Below are 6808 nucleotides of genomic sequence, written 5' to 3'. Positions count from 1 at the left end.
TATTGTGTGTAGATTGATGAGGAAAAAAACGAATTTAATCCATTTTGAAATGAGGCTGTAACAAAACAAAATGTGGTAAAAGTGAAGGGGTGTGAATACCTTCCGAAGGCACTGTAGACAGCCTTCATGGTACTTTACTAGTGGGACTGTAGACAGCCTTCATGGTACTTTACTAGTGGGACTGTAGACAGCCTTCATGGTACTTTACTAGTGGGACTGTAGACAGCCTTCATGGTACTTTACTAGTGGGACTGTAGACGGCCTTCATGGTACTTTACTAGTGGGACTGTAGACAGCCTTCATGGTACTTTACTAGTGGGACTGTAGACAGCCTTCATGGTACTTTACTAGTGGGACTGTAGACAGCCTTCATGGTACTTTACTAGTGGGACTGTAGACAGCCTTCATGGTACTTTACTAGTGGGACTGTAGACAGCCTTCATGGTACTTTACTAGTGGGCACTGTAGACAGCCTTCATGGTACTTTACTAGTGGGACTGTAGACAGCCTTCATGGTACTTTACTAGTGGGACTGTAGACAGCCTTCATGGTACTTTACTAGTGGGACTGTAGACAGCCTTCATGGTACTTTACTAGTGGGACTGTAGACAGCCTTCATGGTACTTTACTAGTGGGACTGTAGACAGCCTTCATGGTACTTTACTAGTGGGACTGTAGACAGCCTTCATGGTACTTTACTAGTGGGACTGTAGACAGCCTTCATGGTACTTTACTAGTGGGACTGTAGACAGCCTTCATGGTACTTTACTAGTGGGACGACAGACTAACGGGAGGTCAGGAGGTCATGTTAGCCTTTCTGAACAGATAACATGCATTCTGTTGTTTTCACTGCAGGTCCCTCGAATGCTGTTGACTTTAATAATACTGTCACTGTCTGACCACACCACAGATATATATATATATATATATATACACTCCATGAATCTGTTGTTCAGGGCCGGTTATTATCAAACTGACGCTCTTGGCAAGCTTTCTCCTTTCATAAAGTATTAACGGCTACATATAACAAAATATATCACACATTTCTCACCTTCTGTCTCACCACTACACTGCAGCACTGACGGTGCTTCATTTGGTAGCATTATGTAGTGTGTGACTGACTGACTGCTTCTACTTGCATTAAGTGTTCAACAATATGGGAGAGTGGAGAGGTGAACTGAATGACATCAGTATGACCCCCCCCCCCACACACACACACACACACACACACACACACACACACACACACACACACACACACACACACCTCCACAGCTCTCAGAGAGAGAGAGAGAGAGAGAGAGAGAACCAAATAATCCACATTCCTCATTCGTCAATCATAAATATGTGTTGCATTCCAAATTCCATTCCATGCATATGACAGCTTTAGAGTAGTAATCACAGCTCTGATGAACACTTTCATCAATACACATTCTACCAGCTAACCACTTGTTTGGTTTGGCAAGGTAGCTTGTGGCTGTAAACTGATCAGGTATGCTCTGTTGATGAGAAAGTCCAAGGCATGCAGATGTACCGTGATAATGGGGAGGACACACACACACACACACACACACACACACACACACACACACACACACATTCACACTACAGGCTAAACTTGATTCGATGCGAATACTTCTCACGGAAACATCGAGGATAAAATGCCGATGGGTTACTTTTTACTGGAACACTTGAGACAAAGACAGATACCGGTAAACATGATGAGTGATTAATGGAGGAGTTTAAGTGTCACCATAGTTTAATAAGAGGCACCTGTCACTGTGATCAGAGGTGAGATAACTTTTAGGTTGTGTAGGAGGTCCTAGGCTGTGGATGGAGGGTTGCCATGGTTTATGATCGTGGAGTGTTATTAGGCTATTTGTTGTTGTCATTATTGGACACTTTGAAACTCTCCCTCAACCAACGACGACCAGTGAGGGAGATTGAATGGAAATGGGAGGCGACACACTGGAGGTAAAAGACCTCTGAAAGTCTCACGTCAAAGGAATGTAACCTCCGTGTGCTGCACGTTGTTGCCATTCTCTCATGACACGTGGCTGCTTGCGTGTGCATCGTGTGCACGCGTGTTGCTGTACAGCGTGTTATACTGTGCTGTACCTTTTGCAAATAAGCTGTACATTTATATGGATTATTACAGTATGTTCCATCAACAACAGTCTTAGCGGAATCTTCTGGCTCTTTGAACGGTGTGTGACGGTGATCACAAGAGAGAGAGACAGAGAGGGAGAGAGAGAGACACCACACAACCACTCTTGATAAAAAAGCAGTTAATTAAGTCCTTGGCAGACATTGAGTTAAAAGGGTCCCTGGCTAATAAGACAAATATGCCTTAAAACGTTAAAATATAAACACCTTAAATATGTGCTGTGGACTATTAGCAGTGGTTCTCAAACATATTCATGTCAAGGACCCCCACATTGATGTGTATTTGGCCGCTTTTATGTGTTTATGTGTTTATGTGTTTATGTGAAGGGACATGTTTATGTGAAGGGACATGTTTATGTGAAGGGACATTTTATGTGAAGGGACATTTTATGTGAAGGGACATGTTTATGTGAAGGGACATTTTATGTGAAGGGACATTTTATGTGAAGGGACATTTTATGTGAAGGGACATGTTTATGTGAAGGGACATTTTATGTGAAGGGACATTTTATGTGAAGGGACATTTTATGTGAAGGGACATGTTTATGTGAAGGGACATTTTATGTGAAGGGACATTTTATGTGAAGGGACATTTTATGTGAAGGGACATGTTTATGTGAAGGGACATGTTTATGTGAAGGGACATTTTATGTGAAGGGACATGTTTATGTGAAGGGACATGTTTATGTGAAGGGACATGTTTATGTGAAGGGACATTTTATGTGAAGGGACATGTTTATGTGAAGGGACATTTTATGTGAAGGGACATTTTATGTGAAGGGACATGTTTATGTGAAGGGACATGTTTATGTGAAGGGACATTTTATGTGAAGGGACATTTTATGTGAAGGGACATTTTATGTGAAGGGACATTTTATGTGAAGGGACATGTTTATGTGAAGGGACATTTTATGTGAAGGGACATTTTATGTGAAGGGACATGTTTATGTGAAGGGACATGTTTATGACATTTTATGTGAAGGGACATTTTATGTGAAGGGACATGTTTATGTGAAGGGACATTTTATGTGAAGGGACATTTTATGTGAAGGGACATGTTTATGTGAAGGGACATGTTTATGTGAAGGGACATTTTATGTGAAGGGACATTTTATGTGAAGGGACATGTTTATGTGAAGGGACATTTTATGTGAAGGGACATTTTATGTGAAGGGACATTTTATGTGAAGGGACATTTTATGTGAAGGGACATTTTATGTGAAGGGACATTTTATGTGAAGGGACATGTTTATGTGAAGGGACATGTTTATGTGAAGGGACATTTTATGTGAAGGGACATTTTATGTGAAGGGACATTTTATGTGAAGGGACATGTTTATGTGAAGGGACATTTTATGTGAAGGGACATTTTATGTGAAGGGACATTTTATGTGAAGGGACATGTTTATGTGAAGGGACATTTTATGTGAAGGGACTGTTTATGTGAAGGGACATGTTTATGTGAAGGGACATTTTATGTGAAGGGACATTTTATGTGAAGGGACATTTTATGTGAAGGGACATGTTTATGTGAAGGGACATTTTATGTGAAGGGACATTTTATGTGAAGGGACATTTTATGTGAAGGGACATTTTATGTGAAGGGACATTTTATGTGAAGGGACATTTTATGTGAAGGGACATTTTATGTGAAGGGACATGTTTATGTGAAGGGACATGTTTATGTGAAGGGACATTTTATGTGAAGGGACATGTTTATGTGAAGGGACATGTTTATGTGAAGGGACATGTTTATGTGAAGGGACATTTTATGTGAAGGGACATGTTTATGTGAAGGGACATTTTATGTGAAGGGACATTTTATGTGAAGGGACATGTTTATGTGAAGGGACATGTTTATGTGAAGGGACATTTTATGTGAAGGGACATTTTATGTGAAGGGACATTTTATGTGAAGGGACATTTTATGTGAAGGGACATGTTTATGTGAAGGGACATTTTATGTGAAGGGACATTTTATGTGAAGGGACATGTTTATGTGAAGGGACATGTTTATGACATTTTATGTGAAGGGACATTTTATGTGAAGGGACATGTTTATGTGAAGGGACATTTTATGTGAAGGGACATTTTATGTGAAGGGACATGTTTATGTGAAGGGACATGTTTATGTGAAGGGACATTTTATGTGAAGGGACATTTTATGTGAAGGGACATTTTATGTGAAGGGACATTTTATGTGAAGGGACATGTTTATGTGAAGGGACATTTTATGTGAAGGGACATTTTATGTGAAGGGACATTTTATGTGAAGGGACATTTTATGTGAAGGGACATGTTTATGTGAAGGGACATTTTATGTGAAGGGACATTTTATGTGAAGGGACATTTTATGTGAAGGGACATGTTTATGTGAAGGGACATGTTTATGTGAAGGGACATTTTATGTGAAGGGACATTTTATGTGAAGGGACATTTTATGTGAAGGGACATGTTTATGTGAAGGGACATTTTATGTGAAGGGACATTTTATGTGAAGGGACATTTTATGTGAAGGGACATGTTTATGTGAAGGGACATTTTATGTGAAGGGACATTTTATGTGAAGGGACATGTTTATGTGAAGGGACATGTTTATGTGAAGGGACATTTTATGTGAAGGGACATTTTATGTGAAGGGACATGTTTATGTGAAGGGACATTTTATGTGAAGGGACATGTTTATGTGAAGGGACATTTTATGTGAAGGGACATTTTATGTGAAGGGACATTTTATGTGAAGGGACATGTTTATGTGAAGGGACATGTTTATGTGAAGGGACATTTTATGTGAAGGGACATTTTATGTGAAGGGACATTTTATGTGAAGGGACATTTTATGTGAAGGGACATGTTTATGTGAAGGGACATGTTTATGTGAAGGGACATTTTATGTGAAGGGACATTTTATGTGAAGGGACATGTTTATGTGAAGGGACATTTTATGTGAAGGGACATTTTATGTGAAGGGACATTTTATGTGAAGGGACATTTTATGTGAAGGGACATGTTTATGTGAAGGGACATTTTATGTGAAGGGACATTTTATGTGAAGGGACATTTTATGTGAAGGGACATTTTATGTGAAGGGACATGTTTATGTGAAGGGACATTTTATGTGAAGGGACATTTTATGTGAAGGGACATTTTATGTGAAGGGACATGTTTATGTGAAGGGACATGTTTATGTGAAGGGACATTTTATGTGAAGGGACATTTTATGTGAAGGGACATTTTATGTGAAGGGACATGTTTATGTGAAGGGACATTTTATGTGAAGGGACATTTTATGTGAAGGGACATTTTATGTGAAGGGACATGTTTATGTGAAGGGACATTTTATGTGAAGGGACATTTTATGTGAAGGGACATGTTTATGTGAAGGGACATGTTTATGTGAAGGGACATTTTATGTGAAGGGACATTTTATGTGAAGGGACATTTTATGTGAAGGGACATTTTATGTGAAGGGACATTTTATGTGAAGGGACATTTTATGTGAAGGGACATTTTATGTGAAGGGACATTTTATGTGAAGGGACATGTTTATGTGAAGGGACATTTTATGTGAAGGGACATTTTATGTGAAGGGACATGTTTATGTGAAGGGACATTTTATGTGAAGGGACATTTTATGTGAAGGGACATTTTATGTGAAGGGACATGTTTATGTGAAGGGACATTTTATGTGAAGGGACATTTTATGTGAAGGGACATGTTTATGTGAAGGGACATGTTTATGTGAAGGGACATGTTTATGTGAAGGGACATTTTATGTGAAGGGACATTTTATGTGAAGGGACATGTTTATGTGAAAGGACATGTTTATGTGAAGGGACATGTTTATGTGAAGGGACATGTTTATGTGAAGGGACATTTTATGTGAAGGGACATTTTATGTGTAGGGACATGTTTATGTGAAGGGACATTTTATGTGAAGGGACATTTTTATGTGAAGGGACATTTTATGTGAAGGGACATTTTATGTGAAGGGACATTTTATGTGAAGGGACATTTTATGTGAAGGGACATTTTATGTGAAGGGACATGTTTATGTGTAGGGACATTTTATGTGTAGGGACATTTTATGTGAAGGGACATGTTTATGTGAAGGGACATGTTTATGACATTTTATGTGAAGGGACATTTTATGTGAAGGGACATTTTATGTGAAGGGACATTTTATGTGAAGGGACATGTTTATGTGAAGGGACATTTTATGTGAAGGGACATTTTATGTGAAGGGACATTTTATGTGAAGGGACATGTTTATGACATTTTATGTGAAGGGACATTTTATGTGAAGGGACATGTTTATGTGAAGGGACATTTTATGTGAAGGGACATTTTATGTGAAGGGACATGTTTATGTGAAGGGACATGTTTATGTGAAGGGACATTTTATGTGAAGGGACATTTTATGTGAAGGGACATTTTATGTGAAGGGACATGTTTATGTGAAGGGACATTTTATGTGAAGGGACATTTTATGTGAAGGGACATTTTATGTGAAGGGACATGTTTATGTGAAGGGACATTTTATGTGAAGGGACATTTTATGTGAAGGGACATGTTTATGTGAAGGGACATGTTTATGTGAAGGGACATTTTATGTGAAGGGACATTTTATGTGAAGGGACAT

Source organism: Protomyctophum bolini, assembly GCF_963924005.1.
Source record: "Protomyctophum bolini genome assembly, chromosome: 14".
Classification (NCBI taxonomy): Eukaryota; Metazoa; Chordata; class Actinopteri; order Myctophiformes; family Myctophidae; genus Protomyctophum; species Protomyctophum bolini.
This window is presented reverse-complemented; position numbering follows the sequence as displayed.